Here is a 24428-nt window from a genome sequence, read left to right as displayed (position 1 = left end):
TGATGAGCAATTTGTTTAAACCTTTACCGTCTCTTTTGGTTTCATTTTCTTACGCGTTGCAATGAAGCAATTCACTGTTCTGGCTGCCTGCCCCAGATGACCTTTGCCTGCCATAAAATAGTACACAAGTAGATGCTAGGCTTTAAAAAAAAAAAAAAAAAAAAAGAACTCTTCTCTTCCAAAGGCTCTAAGTATTCAGTCAACACAATTAGCAGGAATCACATTTTGTTACTCAGTAAGCTGGAAAGTTCTAAAATCTACAGGGTGTGAATGAATTCCTGACATCATCACGAAGGCTTAAGGGGGGCGGGGGGGGGGGGGGGAAAGAAAGCAGCAATATTTAAAGGTGGATCTTACTGCAACAGGGGAAAGGACTGCTCCTCATAGCTGTCCTCTAGCGGCTGATGAACAGGAAGATGGAAAAAGCAAGTCACCCTTACACCAGCCAGGCAACTTTCCACCCTTAGAGAGAATTCTGGGAAAGGTGTTAATAATACATTGATGTAATGATGCAACTAGAAGCTAGAAAAAAGATAAGGGTTAAAATAAGTGTGTCAGCACCATTTCTGGCAAACTGTTCCTTGCCAATGGTTGCTCAGAAATGCCTGGCTCATTTTATGTTGTTATTTTGCCTTTTTTTTTTTTTTTTTTTTTTTTTTAAAGTGTTTAGGGAGCTGATTCTGTTCAGAGATCTTAAGGCTATTGTGTGACCCAAAATTTTAAAGGAGGACTAAAAGCAGCCAGATTTACAAGATATATGGACATGCCTCTCTTTGTTCAGTCCAGTGTTTGGAGAGAATTAATCATCCTGAATTTTTTAATACTGAAGCTACTGAGAGAACTGGTCTCTAGAACACTTCTCTACTTGGGATACTAGTTAACCACAGGTTTTCACTTTCATAATTCAACCTATACTCTCAAGGATACATTTTAAAGTCTCTCCGTTCTTCTGAGTGTTATTTCTAAGAACAGACACAGAGTCCCATTACAGGTAATGCCACAGGGTTATCATAATAGCATATGCTGTTGCACTTAGCCTATGCCATGCTCAGAGAGGCCTAGATCTTTATTAAAGTCTTTCACAGCAGGACTCAGACTCCACAAATTCTGTATTTATGGTTATTATAGGAGATTTAAGTAAATACAGAAGGAGAGCTTTACTAAGGGAAAAAATATCCTCCATATACCTATACAAGTTTTCTATGCCTGCTTTATTGGAAACTAATTTTTTTAATTAGCTAGCACCATCACTAAAGTCAAAAGACCAGTTTGCTATGGAGCACTGAGAATTTTCTTGCCCAGCTAGACATCACTGGAGAAATCTGGAATTGCTCCCCATTTTAGGATCTCAGTCACGTTAGCAAGGTGGGTAATTCATATATGAAGGAACTGGTAGAAATCTCTCTCACACTCTCTCTCTCTCACACACACACACATACTTTGAGATGCCATATGGGTTTATTCAACGGTTTACTACACCAGTCGTTAAAAATTGAGCAGTTATTATAATCTTTGCTAAATGACATGGTAATTATGCTACCTCTGGAAAAAAAAAAAAAAAAAAAAGCACAGAACCTTAAAAAAAAAAAAAAAAAAAAAAAAAAAAATCACAATTCACTGATGTGTGAATTTCTGTGTTTTTATAATCTTTGAATTGAAATGGGTTTCCTAATACACAGAGGGATATTATTAAACATGTGCCAGAAACCCAAATTTATTTTCAAGAAACAATTTATATTCCCATCTTCAATGCACTTTAATTACTCATATTTCCTCCTTTTAAAAGCCTCATTCATATCCTTTAATTTTCTTGCAAATAAAATGATTCCTGTTTTCCTGACTTTTTGTCCCCCTCCTGCCCAGTTCATAAGTAAAAGGCGGGACATGGGACAGGAGTAAAGAGAAAAGGGATATGCCATGTGAGTGATCTCAGTTTGTTAGTGACTTTGCTCTGCAGGCTGGTGGAGCTGCGGGGAGGAATTCAAAGTATTAGCTCCAATACTCCTTCTGCAAGCCAATTAACAGAGTGGAACTGACAGCCCAGTCCCAAAAGGGGCCTAACCGGATTACTCCACATCTACAGGTAAGGGGTCACAATGGGGACTGCATATGGACAACAACAGGGGCAAATGGCAACCTTTCATTAATAGAGAAACAGGCACACCCCCACCCACCAGTTGACTTGGCTGGATAATGCACATCAGTAGAGAAACCAAGCTTGGTATCTAGGGTTTCCACCTTGAACGATGGGAAACTTTGCGCTACGGGATGCCAAGCTAACAAGGCAGGCATATGTGATAAGACAGCTCTCTTGTGTACCAGTGACACCATTTTGTCACTGGGATAGAAGCGAGGCAGAACAGTGATAGCTAATTGTTTTCTGGTTATGGCTCCTTTGGAAGCAAAGAATAACGATGCCATGGAAAAAGGCCTCTACGTATCCATATTTAATTGTGACGTGCAGTGCCTGCAAAGCCATGCTTAGACCATGCCTGTTTATACCATAAAATGCCAACCCCACCACCAAACATCTATAATATCTTGCATTTTCATGTAAGCTTTGGAGTTTTTTTCTATTATTAAATCAGATTCTTATATAATATTATACAGCAGAAAACTAGTGACATACTTTTAAGCACAAACAATACTAAAAAAAACAAAAGCATACCAAGTAACAAGCGGGGGGGAAAAACAACTACAGACTTGGGTTAGTTGACTCACCAGTTTTACTTGTGGGCATTACACATATTCACTCATGGCTCAGGGCAAATCTGGCAAGGGATCAAAACCCCTACCATGGGAAACATGTTCGGAAGCTGGAATCACTCAGAAAGTGGTTCTCAGGAGATTGACTGAAAGACAAAAACATGTTTTAAAACTTCACTTAGCTAGAACTAAGCCCAAGCCCACCACTTCCCTGAACTTGAAAACAAAGAGGAAAGTATAAATGCTGGAGGTGGGGAAAACCCCCTATTGAAATATTCTTGCAATAAATCAAATGTTATTTTGTCATATAAAGATTTTTTTTTGCTATAAATAAAATTGAAACTTAAGGCAGGAAGGCAGCGTTTTTAAAAGGTGCTATTATTTCAAGTATCTAATTTGCTCTGCTGATTTATAAGTTTATGTTCATTTTCAATACCAAAATTAGTCAACACCCTAGCAGATACTCTGTTAGAAAACAGAGTGCTGTTTCAGGACTTTAAGAGATTTTAACCTACTTCTGCACTATCAAAATGAAACAGGGTCATTAAGTTTGTCAGATGTTTATCCTCCCTTTGCTCACTTCATCCTGACAAAACCTTAACAAAACAAAATCTCTCTTTAGCAATTATCTTTCTTCTAAGGAAAAACACGTAAAAATATGTTTGATACTGGGGGGGGGGGGAGAGGGAAGAGGAGAGGTGAAACTTGCACACGGGATACTTCAGCAGTTAAGAAAATACAAATTTGTTTTTTCCCCCGCTAATAGTAACATATTTGAGTTTAAGCTTAGCTCTAAGGATGCTGTTTATTAGTAAAATGACTGTTTAGTTAGTGTGTAGAGTAGAGTTACTTTGAAACCACTTTAGATCTCTTCATTAACAAAGCGTCTCATCCAGACTGGGTAAAACCCTACTGTCCTGGAGCCTGGTCCAAAGAGAAGCATTATCTGGGTCTCATGCATGTAATTAATTGCTGTCCTGAATTAATCACATGATTAAATCCCATTGGCTTCAATAGAACTTAAGCACCCGCCTATATGCTATGTGGAAATAAGGTGTAAATTGTTAACAGTAAGGGCAGTTAATCTTTGGAACAAATTTACCATAGGTTGTGGCGGATTCTCCATCACTGGCAATTTTTAAATCAAGGCTGGACTTTTTCTAAAAAAGATCTGCTCTAGGAATTATTTTGGGGACATTCTATTGCCTGTGTTATACAGGTCAGATCAGATGACCACAATGATCCCTTCTGGCCTTGGAATGCATGAATCTATTATTATTATTTTTCCTGAATCAGGGCCTGGGCAAGTGAGAGTGACAGCTTTACGGGTCCAACCGGTAAGACTAGGTGAGTGACATCAGGCACAGCAGAACTGATCTGCCAGCCAGAGGAAGGGGGTCTGAGGGACTGAATGGACTAGGGGGAGAGAATTCTGCCTTATGTGATGCATGTCGTGCCTCACAGAGACATGCCCACCTGACATGGCTATCGTCATCCATTTCCACCTTTGACCTCTGCACTAGAGCTGCGTTCCCTGGGCAGTATTGGATGTTGCTTGGGCAGCAGCATGACCCCAGCTTTCAAATATTCATGTTTAATTATTTTGGCAGGCTACCAAATTTTTCTTCTCTCAAACTTGAAGAGCTCTGTGTAAGCTCGAAAGCTTGTCTCTTTCGCCAACAGAAGTTGGTCCAATAAAAAAAAACATTACCTCAAACTCTGTCTCTCAAATATCTTGGGACCAACAAGGCTACAACTACACTCTAAACCAAGTTTTCCTGAGGCACATCTGTGAGTTTTTATATCAGCAATACCTGAATGGAATATCATGGGACAAAGAAAAGGTACTTCCCTAACCAAAGGGATTTCTCCTTTCCCTGCTGCAAAAAGTATTAGAGCTTCCATTTCTCATATAAAATGCATGGAAGCAGAAAACGTGTTACATTGTCCAGAAAGGCTCCTATTACTAGATTGCGCTGGATAACACGAGTAAACCCAAAAGTTTGTTCGCAACCACTTACACTAAACAGAGACTCAGAAATACTCTGCATTACCTGCAGGCCAAAAGTGACCTTAATCTTAGATCAAGCTATATTTTTTTATATACATTTTCAAGGTTTCTTAAGGAAGTATTTCAGAAACGCATAGGAAAGCTAGGTTTATTACTGAGCCTGTTGGATACACTCACAGGTCTGTAGTTGAGCTAGAGCTTACATGCACTGTGTTTGTGCAGGATCTCTCAGGCTCCTGTTACTGTAATAGTTGAGCACCTCACAACCTCCAGTGTATTTTGTCCCCCCCAACACCTCTGAAGCAGGAAAGTGCTATTATCCCCATTATACAGACAGGGAACCAAGGCACAGAGAGTTAGCTAAGTAACCTGCCCAATGTCACAAGAAGCCTGGAGTGGATCAGGGACTTGAACTCATATCTCCCAAGTTCTAGGCTAGTGCCCTAACCATCAGATCATCGCTCTACTGCAGAGCCCACGTCTAGAGACAGAATCCAAGGTGTCTCATATTTGCCACCTAAGACCTGAAATCTGGGACAGTGGCTGGTTTCATAAGGCTATTTTTATTTTCCTTTAGGAGCATGGGGATCTATATAGAAGAGAACACAACAGAACCAGTGAAAATGGACTGGTCAAATGGTGCACAGGCCATGATCCTCAGGTTATTGTGCACTGCATTGGCCACAACCTTGAACCTACCAAAAATTAACTTGAGGCTTAGAATTTATTTTAAACACATTTTGAAAATGTGACAATTTAAGTCCCAAGAGACATTAAGCTCTTGCTGGGGCTATGGAAGAAAATGCAAGTCATTTCAGAAGGTCTCCCACACATACATTAAGCTGGGAGTCAGACCAGAACCCTGGAGGTAATCATGCTCATTCATTGTTTTCACTGTGGTAACTCCAAGAGGCCTCAACCAAGTTGGGACCATTCAGCACTAGGTATTGCACAAACATATGAAGCAGACTTTTGAAAACCTCACCCGTAGTCAACAACAGTCTCTGCTCAAAGAGCTTGCTTTCTGAAAAAAGGCATGACAGGTTGGGAGAGGACGTAACAGTAATCCTTGCCCCCACTGAAGTCAATAGGCGGTGACTTCACTGAGGCTAGGGTTTCACACAGAATGTTTTGGAATGCGTGCACCATTCATAGATGTTATAAGCCAATCAGCAGCAGCAGTCACAGTAAATCGCAACAACCTGCCCAGCTGCTAGCAGAAGTCACTATTCTGTGCGCATCACAGCAGAGTGGAGCTTTAAGGAAGGATAGGAACGAGGAAAAGGCTGATAGCAGGGAGATCCCCTCCTCACCCCTATGCTTGTGGAGCCGCCTGGAATGGTGTTTGTGGGAGAAACAGACAACTGGGCAACCATGGCTAGCACAGTAGGGTGATCAAAATATCACCACCAGTATATGCCTGCCTCCTGTTTGGAATATGTGGCAAAGCCACCAGATCACCTGCTTTTCAGAATATTGCTCCTGAGGAAAAGACTTTTTCATTATGTTCCAGTGGCAGCTACTGGTGCACACGCGATCCTATCTCCCCCACCCCAGCTGGATTTTCACTAAAATCAGCTTTTGCTCAAAAAAGCCTGAAACTATATTTGACGTTAAGTTTCTATATCCCGATTAAAGGTGGGACTTTAATCCTTTTTATGCTCCATTACCCGTTAAAGTGTATCAACCACAATGAAACCGCATTAGACTATTTTATTCAATGATTTTTCTCTCAGCCACACTATGCACACACACACACACACACACACAATTTTGTATCAATTTTCAATGTATCCCTCCAAATAAATAAAATTGTGTATGTGTGTACACACTTTTTTTAAAATCAGTTTTAAATTACAGTAAGTCATCTTTCCACCAATTAAGCTGTGAATACATCCCATTCTCAGCCTTAAGCGAGAAGTACAATAAATTAAAACATTAAAGTATTTCAAAGAAGATACTGGAAGTGTTGAAACATTAATTGTGCCATATACAATCTGTTGTCACTGGAATTTAAAAAACCGTCATTACCACCCTGGGTACCATTGGAAAGAAAGATTAAAACCATCACCCTTTCCTATTTACATATTAAAATATAGGCATTCCTGATAGTTAATACCCAGCTTGTGACTTGTGAATCTGTTTAAAACAATACAGTGTCTGTAAAATGCATAGTCCAAAACTGGGATCTGTCCTTACAAATAATTACTGCATTCAAACAGGTTACAAGCAGAGATAATATCTACACCATTTTCTTGTTTGTTTATCTTCCCCCTTCAGCAATCCCCACTTTGCACAAGTGTCTAGAGGGAACATGGATGGAGCAGCTGCAAGTTCCCCAAGGCCAAAGCCTAACAATCAGGCTGTTTACCAAACATCACCACCCAGCAGCAAAATAAAGAGAATATTATTTGCATTTTTAAAAATGCTTGTTTCTCAACATCTTATTTGGCAGAAACAAGTTAATAAATGTGTAAATTAAAATAGAACCCCATTAATTCAGCACTGATACCTGTTAATACCGGACACTGGTATGATATCCCGACCAGTGGGGGGCCTGTGTCGCCCCTGCCCTGTAACCTGGGGTGTCTTGAAATGCTTTGCTGTTATAGCCTCCAACCTGGACTGTTCACAACCAGTCACCAGCATGGAGTTTGTGTAACTGCAGCCTGCCAGCCACACCTTAGCTCCCACCACCCTTGGTTATACTGCAGGGTGACCTCAATACTGCAGGGTGACCCCTGGGACTTTCCCCAGAAATGTACTGTTTTGCACTGCCCAGCCATCTCCTGGATAGTTCAAATACATTAAGGCTGTTATTCCTTTAAGGGAATAATAAACACTAGCTTGTTATTCTAAACAGAGTTATCCAGACACCTTCATTTAAGCAAACTGAATTAGAGAATAAATGTGTTTTGTTGTTTTAACTACAAAAACAGATTAAGTGAGTACAAGTAATGAGACACAAAAGTCAGAAATGGTTACAAGAAAAATAAAGACAAGACATTTCCTGATACCTAACTTTACAAACCATACTAGATTTAAGCAAAATTTCTCACCACATGCTCCCAGCAAGATTATGGACCGAACTCTTCAGGTCACACCCTCCACCCCAAGTCCGATGGCCATTTCCTTTGTCTTTTCAGTTGCAGAGAATGCAATGGGGAGGGAGAGATAGGGACTGACCCTTAGGATGTTTGCCCCTCCTTTTTACAGTTGTAGTCCCCCTCTTGAAAAACATTTCAAACTGAGAACCATGAGCGTCTGCGTGGAAGGATGTTCCCTGGTGTTTTTGTGTTTTTCTCCACCTGTTTGAGTTTCCTTTGTTTTCCCGTCCTGCTTGACGACTCTGTTTACATCTTAAATGCAAATTAAGGCAAGCACACATTTCTTTGTTTAGAACAGACCTGTTTGCTGACTTCTGTTTGACCAGAGCTGTGGGGTTTGGAACACATATTAATAACACCGTACAGGAGAATCTTATCACTACACATACAATGTTGCCACACATATTTTACCCAGGACAGTCCTGACCAGCAAATTATGAGTTTTCAAATGATACCTTACAAGGCATATCTTGTACAAAGATTATTACAGTAGTGTGTAGGATGTGAACCTGGGTATATTCCATCACAACTGGATTGCAGTGCTTCGGTTTCCGGATAAATCATTAGATTCTTTAAACACAGTCATAAGATATGCATGCACTAATATAATGCTAACCAGCTTTCTGTTTACAAATTGCTGATCTAGGCAACAGTGCTCAAAACAGCCTTTCAATTCTTATATGGATTGTTTCCAGAGGAAACTTTACAACAGGCCGGAAGATTTGTCATCAGCACCCCCGAGCAATCAGCTAGGATCTACCTCAACTTTTTGATGCCGACTCAAGAATAATCCATATAGCTTTGATTTGCAATTAGAACAGAGTTCCTCACAACCGAGGCTATCACCAGAAGCATGCCATGTGGCTTGCACAGATGTTTCTATTATTTCTGGGTCCCATAAGGCCGAGTGCCTATGTGTTAAAAACAGGTTATGGCATGTAATAGGAAGAAGCACGCTTCATTTTGCCCACTGCCTCCCTCCCCTATACACACGTCTTTAATTCACTCAACTGATTTCCCCTCCCCCCCCCGCTTTTTTTTTTTTTTTTTTTTTTTTGCAAATGCTATATAAAGTATAAAAATAGGACAGAGGTAGGGACAGTTTCTCTACGGGCTTGTCTATACTTACGCGCTGGTTCGGCGGCAGGCAATCGAACTTCTGGGTTTGATTTATTGCGTCTTGTCTGGACGCGATAAATCGAACCCAGAAGTGCTCGCCGTCGACTCCGGTAATCCTGCTCGGCGAGAGGAGTACGCGGAGTCGACGGGGGAGCCTGCCTGCCGCGTCTGGACCGCGGTAAGTTCGAACTAAGGTGCGTCGACTTCAGCTACGTTATTCACGTAGCTGAAGTTGCGTATCTTAGTTCGAATTGGGGGGTTAGTGTAGACCAGGCCTACCTTCACTGGAATTTTCAGAAGCACTCAGCACCAGCAACACAAAACAGATTTTCAAGTATGCTTAGTTCTCATGTCGGCACTAAAAGAGTGGCACATAGGATGTTAGGTTCTTTTGAAAACCTAGCTTTGAGTATCACAATGGGTACCACTTACCCTTATTGAGGTGGCCAAGTGGGAGCCGATTTTTTCCCCTCCAAGTTTAGCCCTAATTGTGGGTGCTAAGCACTTTGAAGAGCTTGGAGCTAGATTCCCCCCCCCCAAACATTTGGCCCTAAATGCTGTACAAACATGGGGCCTGATTTCCACATGCGCTCAGCACCCAGAGCAACAACTGAAGTAGTAGGACCCTAACCTTTGAAAAATCAAGCCCATGATGACCATAAAACAATAATCCTTTCAATGAGACAACCCAGCAACACGAAGGCAGTAACTGCATGAAGCTCTGCATATGAGCTACTTTTCTTGCTCTCCTTTTCATTCTTAATTTGGATTACTCATTTTAGTCTTATCCTCAGTTAGAAAGGTGTCTAACTGAACAAATGGCTAAGATTTCAAGATGGCTACCATAAGAGACATGGTGGAAAAAGGCAGCTACTAAATCTACGACTACTTAGAACTTCTGAGATTTTAAAGGATACCAGACATAAGCTAAAAATTGTGGCATGTGTGGAGATATTGGCATTTTATGCAGATTTTAACCTCTTATTTTTTTTAATAATAGAAACTGAGTTCCAGATGTTGAGGGTTGGAAAGTAAAAAGTGCCTTAGCTGTATAAACACAGAGGTGAGATGAAAAATTCTGTTGAAATATAATGATTCTTATACATTCAAAACGAGACATGCATGCACACTCTTTAGGCATGGTGAGGTATATAAATTCACCATTTCAACAGGGGACATGTTAAAGAGGAAATTCTCGAGAACACCCTTTCCCCCTCACCCAGTGGAAGAAGTTATGCTTCTCTTCATTTTTGAAAGCAGAACAGTGCTCGTAAAAGGCGCAGTGCAGTCCACCCAGCAGACTGAAGTTAAATCAGCACTCCTACCACGCAGTTACTACATATTGTATCTGACAGCCTTGTATACATGATGCTGTAGAAGAAGCCTATACCCAGTGGGTTTTACTACAGCTACCTGTTATTCCATTTTCCTATCTCCATCACTGCTTTTGTGTATGCGTGTGGACGTGATTGTAATTGCCATTCAAAGTTGGTTGAGTTATGTGTCTTCTGTGGAAAAAATACTGTGGGTATAGTTAAAAGGCACAAACTCTTCCAACACCATCAGCACTCCTCAGCTATATATAGCCATAAATGAACACTAGATAGTCATGGATATATTAATTTGTTCCCTTTTTGATGGTGAGTCTTGATGAAGAGGGTGCTCTGGCATCAGGAACTGAACTGATACAATCTGGTCAATTCCTATGAGCTACCAAACAGATGGATCATTCTGCTCACTGCTGTAAAAGGCAAAGGGGAAAAAAAAAAAAAACAGTCCTGAACTAGGGTTACCATATTTCAGCAAGCAAAAAAGAGGACGGGAGGAGCCCCGCCCCAGTCCTGCCCTAGCCCCGCCCCAGTCCTGCCCTAGCCCCACTCCTGCCCCTTCCACTCCCTCCCACTTCCCACCCCCCTCAGGACCCCCAACCCTCCCCCTGCTCCTTGTCCCCTGACTGCCCCCTCCTGGGACCCCTGCCCCCCAGGACTCCACCCCCTACCTAAGCCTCCCTGCTCCTTGTTCCCTGACTGCCCCCTCCTGAGACCCTCCCCCCATCCTAACTGGCCCCCTAGGACCCTACCCCCTACCTGTCCCCTGACTGCCCCAACCCTTATCCACACCCCCACCCCCAGACAGACCCCCGGGACTCCCACGCCCCATCCAACCACTCCCCACTCCCTGACAGCCCCCCCCAGAACTCCCAACCCATCTAAACCCCTCTGCTCCCTGTCCCCTGACTGCTCCAATCCCTCTCCCCACCCCTGCCCCCTGACAGCCCCCCCGCTCCTTGTCCCCTGACTACCCCTCCTGGGACCCCTGCTCCTAACTGCCCTCCAGAACCCCACCCCCTACCTAAGCCTCCCTGTTCCTTGTCCCCTAACTGCCCCCTCCTGAGACCCCCCCACCCTAACTGCCCCCCCTAGGATCCTACCCCCTACCTGTACCCTGACTGCCCAAAACCTTATCCACACCCCCACCCCCAGAAAGCCCCCCCCCGAACGCCCGCCCCCCCGCCCTGTCTCTTGACTGCTCCCTCCAGAACCTCCCTGCCCCTTCTCCGACCCCCTGGCCCCCTTACCCTGCCGCTCAGACCAGCGTGCCGGGGAGGAGCTCCAGACTGCCGGTGCGAACGGCCGGCTGGTGATCTGCGAATGCAGGGAGGGAGGGAGTGCTCTCAGTTGCAGGGCAGAGGAGGGGGAAGTGGAGGAGGGGCTGTCTCTGGCTGTCGGAGCCCCATGTAAATGGCACCATCCGGCCGGCTGCCCTGTCAGCAGCGCGTGCTCTGCAGGGGGGGGGGGGAAATCCGGACATTTACAAATTCCCCCCGGACGCTATTTTTAACTCTAAAAGCCTGACATGTCTGGGGGAATCCGGACGAATGGTAACCCTACCTGAACTAAAGAGCTAGAATGACATTATGATCCCTAAACTCTGGGACTTGGACCATCGCTTGGTTGTGTGTTTGTTTTGGGCACTGCACCATAGGGCCCCAGTTCATTATGGGGGGCTCCCAGGCATGACTTTAACACAAATGATTAACAGTAAACACTGATCTGTTCCAGAAATGAACTTGGGGCGCAAGTCTCTGGATCCCTTCCCCAGAGTCCCATGCAATTCAGGACCCCTCCAACAAGCGCATGAATCATTCTTCTCCCCAGGCCCGCAGCACCTCATTGTCTCATCACATGCAAACCATGGACCTCTTGGTTGTGTTTTATATATTTGCATGTGTGTCATCCTGCCCCTTCATATCACTTCTGCTCCTCTTTTTTCCACTGAAGATGGTCCCTGATGGAGGGCATGCACACTCAGCACCAGTATTTGTCGAGCAGTCTAGTCACTGGACCAGATCCCCAGCTGATTTAAATTCACCGAAGTCAACAAAGCTAAACAGAGTTACACCAGCTGAGGATCTGGCCCACTTTTCCCCTCTCATTTTTAATTGAGCCTTGCTTAACAAACAGACTGACCCAAAACAGTGCTTCAAAAACATCCCTACACATTAAGACAGGATGTGGTAGGAAGGGTTTGTAATTCAAAATCCAAACCAGGGATCTAAACTCTGAGTTCTATGCCCCGCTCTGCCACACAGCCTTGGGCCAAAATTTTTAAAAATATACACTAACTCAGGGTATCACAAGTTTTGTGAGACCAACTTTTTACACACCTATCACAATTTTCAGAGATGCTGACTACCTGCAGCTCCCACTGACTTTGGCTTGAAAGGTGGGTGAGCAGTACCTTTGGGGGGGTGGGGGGGAATCAGGCTCAAGATGTCTCAGGTGAACTTAAAAGTGAAAGCTATTTTGCTGGGTGTTGACAGACTTACAAAATTTTTACTATCCTCAACCAGAAGGAGTTTAGAGGAGTGCAACATTATTGTAAATTAGGGGCACATTCTGAAGTATTGTTTGGAAGACATTCAGTAAAAGGTCATTGCCTTTGGTGCACAAATCTGCTTAGTACCATGAAAACGGGCCCTTAGATACACATCTTAGCAAGCCAAACTATCTTCGGAAACAAGTGAAATGACATTTAAAAAAAAAAAAAAAAAAAAAAAAAAAAACATAAACATGTTACCTTTATGACTAAAACATTTCACTTATCCCGTCAGCTCCCTTTTTATTGTTACAGTAAGACCTTTAGTGGCAGGTTTTCAATTTCTTATCCTTTTAATCTATATTGTGCCGCAATCTTAGTCACTTGTCACTGGTTCTAAAAAAGACTGTGACAACAGCCATGCCACCAAAGGCTAACCTCCAGAACTGCCAGCATTCCAGTGCAAGATGCAAGCAAGCCACTTCCCTATGGTTTTCCTTATCTCCCAAGAAAGCCATCCAAACAGAACCTCTGTCTCCCAAGCGATTTTCAGTCTTTCCAGTACAAACAAGTAGTAAACCAAACCTTTTAACAAGAGATATGTCTACACGTCAGCACATGAGCTGATATTAGTAATAGCAGCCAATGAATTACACTTTATATTTGCAATACTGCACAAGGGAAATGAAGAGCCACAGACTATTTTCGTGTCCCGTTGGGGCAACTCTACTGAATAATCTACTAATTCAGTACAAGGATGGAATCTCTTGCATCTGGATTCCACAATCTTTACAAGGTTGAAATTTATTCTTTACATTTAGTAAATAGAAAAACAAAAACACAAATAAAACTAAACTAAATCCCAGTGAGAGATTATTTTGACTATTTCCACATATAAAGCAACACAGCACAAAATCCATTTTAACACTTTGAAAACACTAAGTTTATTTCATGTTTGGAAGGAACATGATTACAGATTTTTTTCAGAACTTCCAACCATCTTGCCTTGACGGAATCGCGGGGCATGGGGGGGAATATAATGTACAGCACTTTCTTTTGACTATTGAATAAGGAGAAATACTTCAATATCTAAATTAAATCAAATGGAGTAGACCAAATAAGCCTACAAGACATAGTGCATAATGCAACAGAGACTTAAAATTCTTATCTATTGAGCACTTCAGCTAAAAGGCTGATGTTTTATGTTCCCCTGCAGCGCACGGGGATCCTGCTGGTTTGGCCAGACTATGAAAATAAGCTTCAAATGACCAAATGCAACTGCAACTTTAAAAGTAGGAACCAAACCAGACACAACAAACCACAGAACAGTCAGCCTAACTTGTCATAATTCATGTGTGTGGAATTCAACTGTAACAGCATTTACTGAGTGCTAAATTTCCACCCCTGGCACATTCCATGAAGAAATGTCAAATTTTGAAAAGCTGCTGATAAGACACTCCTGATTACAAGTCTACAAGTCATGTCATTAATCAAAAAATATTTATCCCAACATGCAAACAGCTTTGTCTGTGCCATGTAAGGCTAGGTAAGTAATGCAAGATGTAGTGTATAAAAAAAAAAAAAAAAAAAAACCTAAGAAAGCGTGTGTATGTGCTATTCATAGGAGTATAGCTAGATATATGAAGTTCTGTAAGGTTACTAAACTCCAAAGTTGTAAATTCTTTAAGTGCAATTGATTTTTAAAATACCGGAGAGAACTTAGTAAGTCAACATACACAGCTCTGTCTGGTTTCCTTACATGCTGGTCTTAAATATGGTAAGTGTCCAGGCGCAATGGTTATTTAAAAAATAAATAAAATAAAAATAAAATAAAATTTAAAAAAAGACAAAATCACCAAGCCTCCATTAGACCTCACTTTGTATTCTATACAATAGTATCTGTGGCACAAGGAGTTGGATTGTTTGTGTGTGTTAAAATCCACCCCAGAGTGGAGAACCAAGTCAATGTAAAAATATTTTAAGGTGGCAGAGCAGTCCACTGGACAGATCACTGGACAGTGAATCAAGATACCTGGATTCTATTTCCAGCTCTGTCGTTGACTCTGCGTGACCTTAGGCAAGAAATCAACCAACCTCTCTCTGCCTACATTTACCCATCTATGACAATGGGGACACGACTACCTAGCATAGTTGTAAAGCATTTGAGATCTGCAGATGAAAAGCACTGTATAAATGCTGAGTATTATTATTATTATTATACTTCAGATGACATTAATATGAATTTCTTACACATAAGTATTCACATAAAAACCTGAGTTCAGTACTATAAACAATATATTTATTATATATTATTTTGTGTGTTTTGAGCACCATTTTATAAGTCCCATCAAAAAGAACAGTTATTGTAAAGAATAGTTCTGCAGCTGAGGCCATGTCGGTGAAAGGAGTGATTTGCTGGTATAGGTAGACTGGTATACTATACCGGCAAAGCACTTCTAGGGCAGACTCATCTTACCCTGGCAAAACTATGCTTTTGCTGATATTGCTTATTCCCCTGCCCCCTGACCAAAATAAACGATACCAGCAAAAGCACAGTTTTGCCAGTGTAACTGCATTTACACTAGGGGCTTCTGTCAGCGCAGCCATGTCAGTCAAGCATCACACCTCTTCATGCCCCTGGATTGACATAACTATGCTGGCAGAAATCTGTAGTGGAGACGTGGCCTTAAAACACTAAAATGTGCTGTACGATAGTATTGTCAATAATGAGATATGTGAGTAGCTGTAGTTAACGGAGTTAAATGGGAGTGGTACCATTCTCAAACTTGTATCCAAATACCTCTTGTGCAACAGCCTCCTTTGTCAATTGAATTTTTATCATTTCCTCAGTATTTAGCTTTCCCACAACTGTCTATTTCATTTTTATTGTTCAATTCACCTGCCCTATATGTAGCATATTCTGCCCAGAGAGACAAACCACATAATATCTCTATTTCCTCAGAGGAAAATGTCTGTAATCATCATCATTGTATTGTATTTGGAGGTCAAATTTCAAATTGCATTTTATTTTGCTTGTTATTTTTTCCCAAGTCTTACATGCTATAAAAAAGGTTTCCTAAAGAAAAACAATATCCCTTTATACGGGATTATATGAAGTTCACATTTCCTTTTGACCACTTTTCTCATGGATTAAAAAAGGGGAAAAAAGGAAAAGAAAAGAAGGAAACACAGAGACATGCTGCCATTAAATACTGCAGAGCTGGTGTGGGACTGAAATTGGGATAACAGCATCGGGACTTCTTCTGAGGTACCCGGCATTCGATACAGACGTATGAAGGAGAATCCCTGTAACACTTCCATCACATCCAGTCAATGTTAACTCTAACCTTGTGGACAAAATGCTATTATCCTCAAGGAAGAGAACAGAAGGAGAAATGTATATTAAAAACAGTGAACACATAGGCTGGAATTTTGTAAATCAACGGGAGTTGAACGAGAATCCCAGCCACAAGGCCAAGACTACATGGTATAAGACTATAAAATAGGCCTAATCCAGCACCCACCGACACTAGTTGGAGTTTCCTCCCATGGACTTCACCTGGGAAAAAAGACCAGACCACATTATGAAGAGAAGCTGCTCAGGGGCTGCAAGTAGCAATAGTAAAAATAAATAAAATTGAAATGTGTTTACAATAAGAGATAAAAAAGGTGCCAGCCCACAAGAACGACGTAAGGAAAATGATTTTAAAAACCAAGCAATTATTTTTAAGTTAAAGTGATTTAAAACAAACCAACTAACCAACCACACACTACAGCCCACCCAATTATTAGGGCTTTCCCCCCCATTTTAAAATCGAACAAGAAGTGGACTAACCAGATTAATAAATCCAGGGTGCCAATCTGAATGCCAAATTTCACCGCGTGTTAATTCAGTTATAAACGCCTTGGAAAAATGGGGTTTCCTAAATTCCAAGTGGCATCTGTAGCATACGAAGATACTCCAATAATAACTGGAATGCTTATTGCAAAGGAGGCAGAAACTGCTACTACACAAGCCAAAGATTGGTACACCCAAAGAGAGGGGGGGGGGGAGAAATGAAAGATTTAAAAAAATCCCACACAGTAGACCAGATTCTATTCTCAGTTACACAAATGTAGTTCTAAACCACCTGCTGTCCAGAGGTGCTGTGCACCACTGGCTCCCATTGACTTTAGATGGGTTGCTGATGCTCAGCACCTCTTAAAATCCAGAGTAAGTAAGTGAAATCAGAATCAGGCCCAACATGCCTGCAAGTCACAATTCCATACAGACTCACAGCATCACAGATAGTGCACTAACATGAGGTCCTAAAATGATGGAAATGCTGTCTAGTCATCTGAGACACCAGTAAAGTAGGTAACAATGCAAAATGTATTTGTCTACAATTGCCTGAGGGTCTCATGGGTTTAGCAACCAAAGTGGCATAAGGATTATATTATCAAGTAGTATCCCATACCACTTTAACAACTGTCAGTGAAATGTCTATTGTACTGTCAGGGAAATATCTTTTTAAAAGCAACAAATGGAGATACTTGACCAATCCAGTCTCACTACCAGTCCAGTTACTCCCCAATAATAAACTGTTCTGCAAATAATTAACTTAACTGGGGACATTATGGTATGGAGACATCATCAAGAGACCCTCTTGTTCTCTCTCTTCCTTCTAAATATAAATCTCATGGAAATATCAGAAGAGGAGGTAAATCCATCCAGATTCTTGAAGCTGGTATGTGCAGAGAAGTTAACTTCAAAATGTGCGTTAAACCATCCAAGCACTTTTCACACCTCCCCCTTTCTGTTCCTACTCCAATACGCCTTTCGTTCTCTATTCCAACACTTCTTTTGCTACCTACACACTGAAATAATGCTGCAAACACTCATTTTTTGAAAACGTATAGCATTAAGAAGGGGCGTTTTGTGCTTTTTAAGGCAACAGTGTCTCCAGAGGGCACCCCCCGCTGTTGGAGAAAAAAATCACTTGGGCCTTAATCTCATCTTTTATCCACTTAAGAACCAGATTATTACCTAATAAAACTTCTCTGCAAAGCTTTTAAAAATTAAAGGGACATTTCCCTTCCTACATAATGGTTTGTCACACAAATGTGCCAATCCAGACCGGTGAGATTTACGGTACCTGCCCTTTTTTGTGACAATTGGGCAGAAGTTTAGGGTTTGAACACAACTACCATGCCTCCCCAACATGATATTGTGCCTTCAGGTCCCTAGCTCTTATTTTTTCAGTGAGATGCAAATGAAGACTGGAAAGCAGCTGAGCAAGTGAAGCCTTCCTACTGTCCTACAGGAAACACAGGGAAGATTCCCAGTAGCTGATATGATTCAGAACTAGTGGTGGGTAAAGGACAAACTAGATTACAGCAACACTCAGAACGCCGTCCAAAATCCACATCCAAAGAGACTTCTGCTAACATATGGTGGAAGTATGACTTTCTGCAAATATCCACTGCAGAAGCCAATTTCTCTCCTCCACCCAAGATGTGTCCAATATCTCCAGTGGAATGAGCTTTTAAAAGTATTACTCGAGGTAGGCATCAGCCATGATACACATTCTAATCCATCTAGTTAATGATGAATCTGTCATCCAGTTACATGGTTCAGACTCTTCAGAGAAATTAAATCCACCTATACGGACTCCTCACTGACTGGTATCCTGCCCATCACTTTGAATATGGGGGCTGTTTTTCTGGCTTATCAACAACTCCTGCATTCCCTCTGCTGGAAAGACACTACACTGCAGCATCAATAGAAAGAGACATATCCAAAGCAGAATTATACTGTACTGGAAAACATAATTTGGAAAGAACGTGTTAGCAACTTGAATCCAAATACAAAATGCAATTAAAGGTCATAATTTGCATAACTACATCTCATGGTAAAAAGACAGCTCAATCCTGCCAGGCGCCAAGCACTTCTGAACATTGCAGAGTGCCCTCAATTCTCATTTACTTTAACGGGAGTTTCAGCAATACCTTGCAGGCCCAGGTCTTCAAGGCACTTGGATACCATGGCAATGGGTACAGTGTAAGGAGATCACGGATAAATCCTCCTTGCCACAAGACCACCACTTACAGAGGGACAGACCCCCTTAACAATGGATGGTAGGGACTATTATGAGAAATTAAAATTACTAGCAAGAAATAAGGAGTTTCCCTTTCTTATGATCCATCCACTGACTTCAGCAATGAAGGAATCCAAGAGTAGCAAGTAATTGCCAGTAATAAAGAGAACTCAATACAGAAAAATTATAAAAAGAAATCAGCTTCAATGCCCTAATTATAAACAATTTTTTCTTCTTTGGTTAAGTCAGATCAAGAGCAGACTGAAGGATCCTGTGGCCAAAAGTTGCATCTTCCAAGGACTGTACATTGATCTCCTAAAGCTTAGAAGACCAGAGGGTGCTTTAAATGGAGCTCTCTCCATCCAGGACATGGTATGATCCATACCCCTGTGCCATTGAAGCATGACACATCATCCTTGAGGAGGAATATTGTTGGAAGACATGGGAAATGACTTTAATCACTGCAAAACAGGAGGCTTGGAAGCATTAAATACTCACTTGTGTGTTCCCCATGAGATAACAGAACATCCAACTTCTGCTGCTCTACAACAGGCTGGATAGCCAGACTGACATCCAGACTATGTAATGACTCTTCCAGAGGATGTTTGGGGTGGGAGCAAAAGGCTCAATTAGAGCCTGAATTTTGAACCCCTGGGCTCTCAGTCTTGGAGGAATTGGGAACAGCTGAACTGATGAGCTAGATCTAAGGTTCTCTATGGAATCTCTCTTTCAGAGTCAGAATCATTCTTGGAACGGAGTACCAAGCAGACCTGGAGGAGGGCTAGGGGTGCTGCATCCGCTCAAAGCCAGGGCAGCACACTGCCAGTGGTACTGACCTCAAAATCCATTTTACAAAATCCTTCAGAGCTCCCAAGCCATCTACTAAAATTGGGTCTTAATGGAATACATCCCTATCCTGACTAATTGCCAGAAAAGGAGGGCGCATATTAAAGACTGCTGACATCTTACCTGCTTTGTCCCACTGCACCTGAGTTAGTTTGGATGAAGATCCACTAATAGACCTTTTATAGTCCAGTGCATCCAGCCCGAGTCCAGGATAGTTTTCTCGCAGCTCAACATGAGAAGAGTGAAGCTTCTTTCTCCTGCTTCATTTTAAAAGGGATCCTTTTGGACCTCTGGGGTAATGCATTCCTCAGTCCACAAAGGGGAACAATCCAGGTTGATTAGATCTTTAAAGCCATTGCTGGGGGTGGATGGGAAGGCGGGGGGGGGGGGGGGACTTTCCACCCACTCACATCCCCCCTTTATGAATTTAAGATTTCCATAGAGGAAGGAGAGATCCATGCTCAGGAAAGGATATATTCTTGCCACAGGGTGCACAGAAACATGTGGAATTCCTGAAAGAGAGGCAACCCAGACTTCCTGGAGTTTCTTGGGCAGGGAGGGTCTCTTGGACAAAAGATTCCTCAGAGGGGCATGGATCTGCCAGTATGCAAGGGGGGTGGGGGTTGCAATGAGAGCATGCCATCTATCCACCAAGACTAAGAAAGCATCCAGGGACCAGCAAAGAGGTGTTTCTCAGTAAGGTGAGGGGGTCCAATTTTTAGGTAAGTAGATTTGAGAGGTGGTCTGCCACAGGGGAAGGGATCAGAGTCCTTGTATGACTCCACAGGACTACTGAAGTCAAGAACTACCACGATGTTTTCCCTTGGGCAGCCCATCTGGGGACCTCACCAAGCTCCAACATTCAGTATCCCACACCATCTTTTGTGGGGAATGGATGTCTGGCTCCCTGGCCTGAGGGGCGCCGGGGGGGGGGGGGGGAGGCGGCACTTGGGGCAAAAAAAGGACTCCACCACTGATGCAGATCACACTGATCTGCAGCATGGGCATCTCCTGACCTGTGTGGTGAAAGTCACTGCTGAGGACCACCATGCTAGCAAAATTGGACAATTGGAACAGGTAATACATAGAGGGCCAGCCTCAGGAGCAAGAGAACAGTGGGTCTTGGCCACTGCTAGCAGCAGGGGAAGGAGAGACTGCTGTGTAAGCAACACCCCACTTTGGAAAAGAAAGAGGATAGCTGCACACATAGAGGTCTTCTACGCCCTGATCTCTAGGAGAGGATCCAGGTCAAAGAAAGGAGTGACAAGTATACACAGCTGTGGCTGACCCTACAACAATACCCGTCTCCAGCACCACCGAGCACAGCCAACAGGTGACCACTGTTTAGCAGTTACCAACTTCAAAACTATAAAAGAAAGTTTTCAATGGCCTTCCATGCTAAAGTCATAGGATCAGCTGTTTAAAACGCTTCAAAAAAATAAACCTTAAAATGTTCTTGCAGTGGAAAGAGTCACTTTGTTTTTTCCATGTGTGCTATATAATTTTTCCTGTATCACTCATCTCTTGCTTACTCAGTTTACTATAGTCGGCCTCTCCCATAAGTATATTAGCTTTGTTTGCTTAAAAATATATCAATCCAAATGCTTTATGCATCACCACTACTGGCCTGCTTAAAGAACTGAAACCAAAATATTTCCAATATGATGCAATGCAGAGAGATGTCAGCATTTTCTTTCTTTTCTTTTTTTTAGAGCAAAGATGACCTACAAGGCTAGAACATGCATAAAAGTGTTTTGACTAGTGAGTTTAGTAAACACAACATGAAAAGAGGGAGTAATACATACAAACAATATCAAGGCTTCATGTGGCTATTTCACCACACATAGAAAAATATTGTTCACCTACAAATAGGATACACCACCACCACTGGCACGGTCATGAACATGCTAAATATTATGAATAAATACAGGACACACAGACTACTTGAAGGTTAAAAGACTATCAGCAAGTAGGTTAATCAAATCAAAACTGAGATCGATATGTAGAACTGCCTAAAACAAAAATTAAAGAGTTCCCCATTTTAAAGTGACCTAGTAAAACTGACCCAAGTTCAAGTTCTCAAGAGAATATGGGAAATGAATGTTCTTGGTCTATACAATGTACCATCTATCTATGCAAGTTAAAATTAACTTCCCTGACAATGCAAATACATTTAAAAAAATACCCAAGCCAATTAAGACAAGTGTTTAAAGGCATGAGTAGTAATTACAAATGCATTATTCATACCTAATTTACAGGATGAACTTCTTTCAGTAAAATATTAAACTGTTTACATGCAGTCAGGAAGACAAATTTTCAAACCCTTCATGTTCCACTGTAAAGCAATGACTATTGCTATGCAACAGCATCTGGTAGACTTACAGTGTACACTATGTAGTAATCAGAAAATGTTTGACCTCCGATATCTACTTGACCCCACAGAAATGCAGACTTGCTTGCTATAAAATCCTAAACAATAGGCCAGACAAGGTCACAGGGTCAAAACAAGTATTAACAGGTCATTGTGCAACCCACTTGGGAGCAATTACTTCTGGTCACGGCTAAGTGGACACTTGATTGAATACCACTAAGACAGCTCACATCCCACAGATAACAATCCTCACAGCGATTAAGAATTAAAGCCCCCATGATTCAGCCTTTATTACTCAAATGAACCTAACTATTCCATAAAAAACTCTTGGTATATGCATGATGCAAGGTCTAAATTGAAATGCCACCTCATTAAACAATAATATCTAATTTTATCTAAATGAATTTTCATGAAAGTACGCCATACAGCTGAGGAATTTTTAAAATGAATTATCACAAGTAATACATAATTTCACCAAAACTGCTGCAGGGGGAAAAAAAAATTAGCTCTGGGGATGAAAGGGAAACATCAATGTTGAATGAAAATTGTATTTCTCTCTGACTGCAGATAGGGTTAAAAAGGGGAGTAAAGGCTTCAACCAGACAATAGAAACAGATTTTTATCAAATCAATGTTTTTAATGTTATGGCAGGTACATCTGCCCTAATCTGTCAAACAGTAAACATATAAAACGTTTGCCATATATCACTGTACACACAGGACATCAGGACATCAAAGGTTATGTCCACAGGCCCATTCAGAAACCCCTAATTTTAGGGGGTTTATAGCTTGGCTGTTAAAAAAAACAAAACAAAACAAACAAACACCACCCACCACTCTGGATTTTGACTTGCCATCCATTGTCTTAGCTGAGACAGTTTCTCACACAAACACACACATACCCTGAGAGGAATGGGGGTTAGGGGGAGAGGTCTGGTCTGGCTTTTTTTTTTTTTTAAATATATAAAGTCATTCATTATTTTATCAAGAGTACAAAAAGGTATGAAAAGTATGACAGAGGCAGCTGATTGCAAGTGGGAGTTTTTCGTCAGAAATTGGGAGAGGGGGCAGAAAACTATCTAAGTAGAATCAATTTTTGGTATATTATTTTATGAACCTGGGGACAGGGTAACAGGAATTCATTTGGCGCTAGGATAAAAAATGATGATCGTGGCCACTTTTCAAAGATGGTCTCAACCTCATTTCTAACCTTTACATGTCCAAGTAATTCACACATGAAACTTTTCACAGCCAGTTCCCTTTTCCCGTACATACACCCCTCAGAATTTTGATTGATTAACATCTATTTACCTCTACCATAACCAACTAATAGTTGGTATTCAGCACATTTACACAAACATAAGCTGTGTCTTCAGTGGGGAAAAAGTATGTACTTAATGTGGAGTTAACACTATCAAGGTCAAATCACAGTGAAGAGAAAGCAGTTGGTAGTTTTCACATGAAGTAGCAAGGTCAAGTTAAAAGATTTGGCTTCCCCAGAGCAAGTACAGTTCAAGACAATGGGGGAGCCTATTAATTATTTGTATTAGCACACCACCTCCTCCCCCCCCCCCCCGAAGACAATACCTCAGAAATGATTACAGAACTGCATATGTGCAAACTTGGATGTGCAGAATTATGCTTGAATGTTCAGAGGCCATTTTAAAAAAGTTGCCCCATAAAAAAAAGTTTAAACTGCTTCTCTCACCACTGACAGACACACACACACAGATTTACGGTGCATTTTTGGTGCTCTTAGTAATTCAGAACAGTTGGGGTGGGGGTGAATACTGAAATTCTTTAGGCCTTGAATCCACATCCATCAAGAAATATTTGTGTACAAACAGTAGTTATTGCTGTGTTCGTATTAGTACCATGGTATCTGACTAGTATAAGTAAAATTAAGTCAGAAGGATTTGTGTTCACCTTTCTGCATACCAGCATATGAGGAAAAAGATTGAAAAGCATACGACCAGTCAGTTTTATTTTTATTGTTATTGTTCCTAGAGGCTGTCTCCGGTGAGTGACTGACACTGAGATGCACAAGTGGAAGGGCTTGGTGCCTCAGTTCTCCATCTGTAAAAAGGGGATAAATAGGACTTCCCTACCTTGCAGGGGTGTTGTGACAGTAAATACATTAAAGATTATCAGGTGCTCAGATACTAAAGTGCTAGGGTCCAAACAAGTATGAGGGAGAGACTGTGCTAGGTATTGTAAAAACACAGAAAGTTACAGTCCCTACTCCAAAGAGCTTACAATGTAAAAAAATAAGATGTAACAGGTGGATGAGAGGTCAAAATAAAAGGGATGTATGCAATTGTCAGCCAGTCAGGAGTAGTAATCACAACTTGCCTAGCTCTTATCAGGCTGTAG

General features: G+C 41.7%; 1 protein-coding gene across 1 annotated transcript in view; it reads right to left on the bottom strand.

Moving 5' to 3' along the window:
* The window catches only part of FOXP1 (forkhead box P1), a 502499-nt gene that overhangs the window by 437626 nt on the left and 40445 nt on the right, over positions 1-24428 (bottom strand). The window contains exon 3 of the mRNA XM_065407830.1: positions 2722-2852. The gene's annotated coding sequence lies outside the window, so the exon portion shown is untranslated. The remainder of the gene's footprint in view (positions 1-2721; positions 2853-24428) is intronic.

This window comes from Emys orbicularis, chromosome 7 (genome assembly GCF_028017835.1).
Source record: "Emys orbicularis isolate rEmyOrb1 chromosome 7, rEmyOrb1.hap1, whole genome shotgun sequence".
NCBI lineage: Eukaryota > Metazoa > Chordata > Testudines > Emydidae > Emys > Emys orbicularis.
Note: the sequence above shows the minus strand (reverse complement) of the source record. Positions and strands in the feature narration are given on the sequence as shown.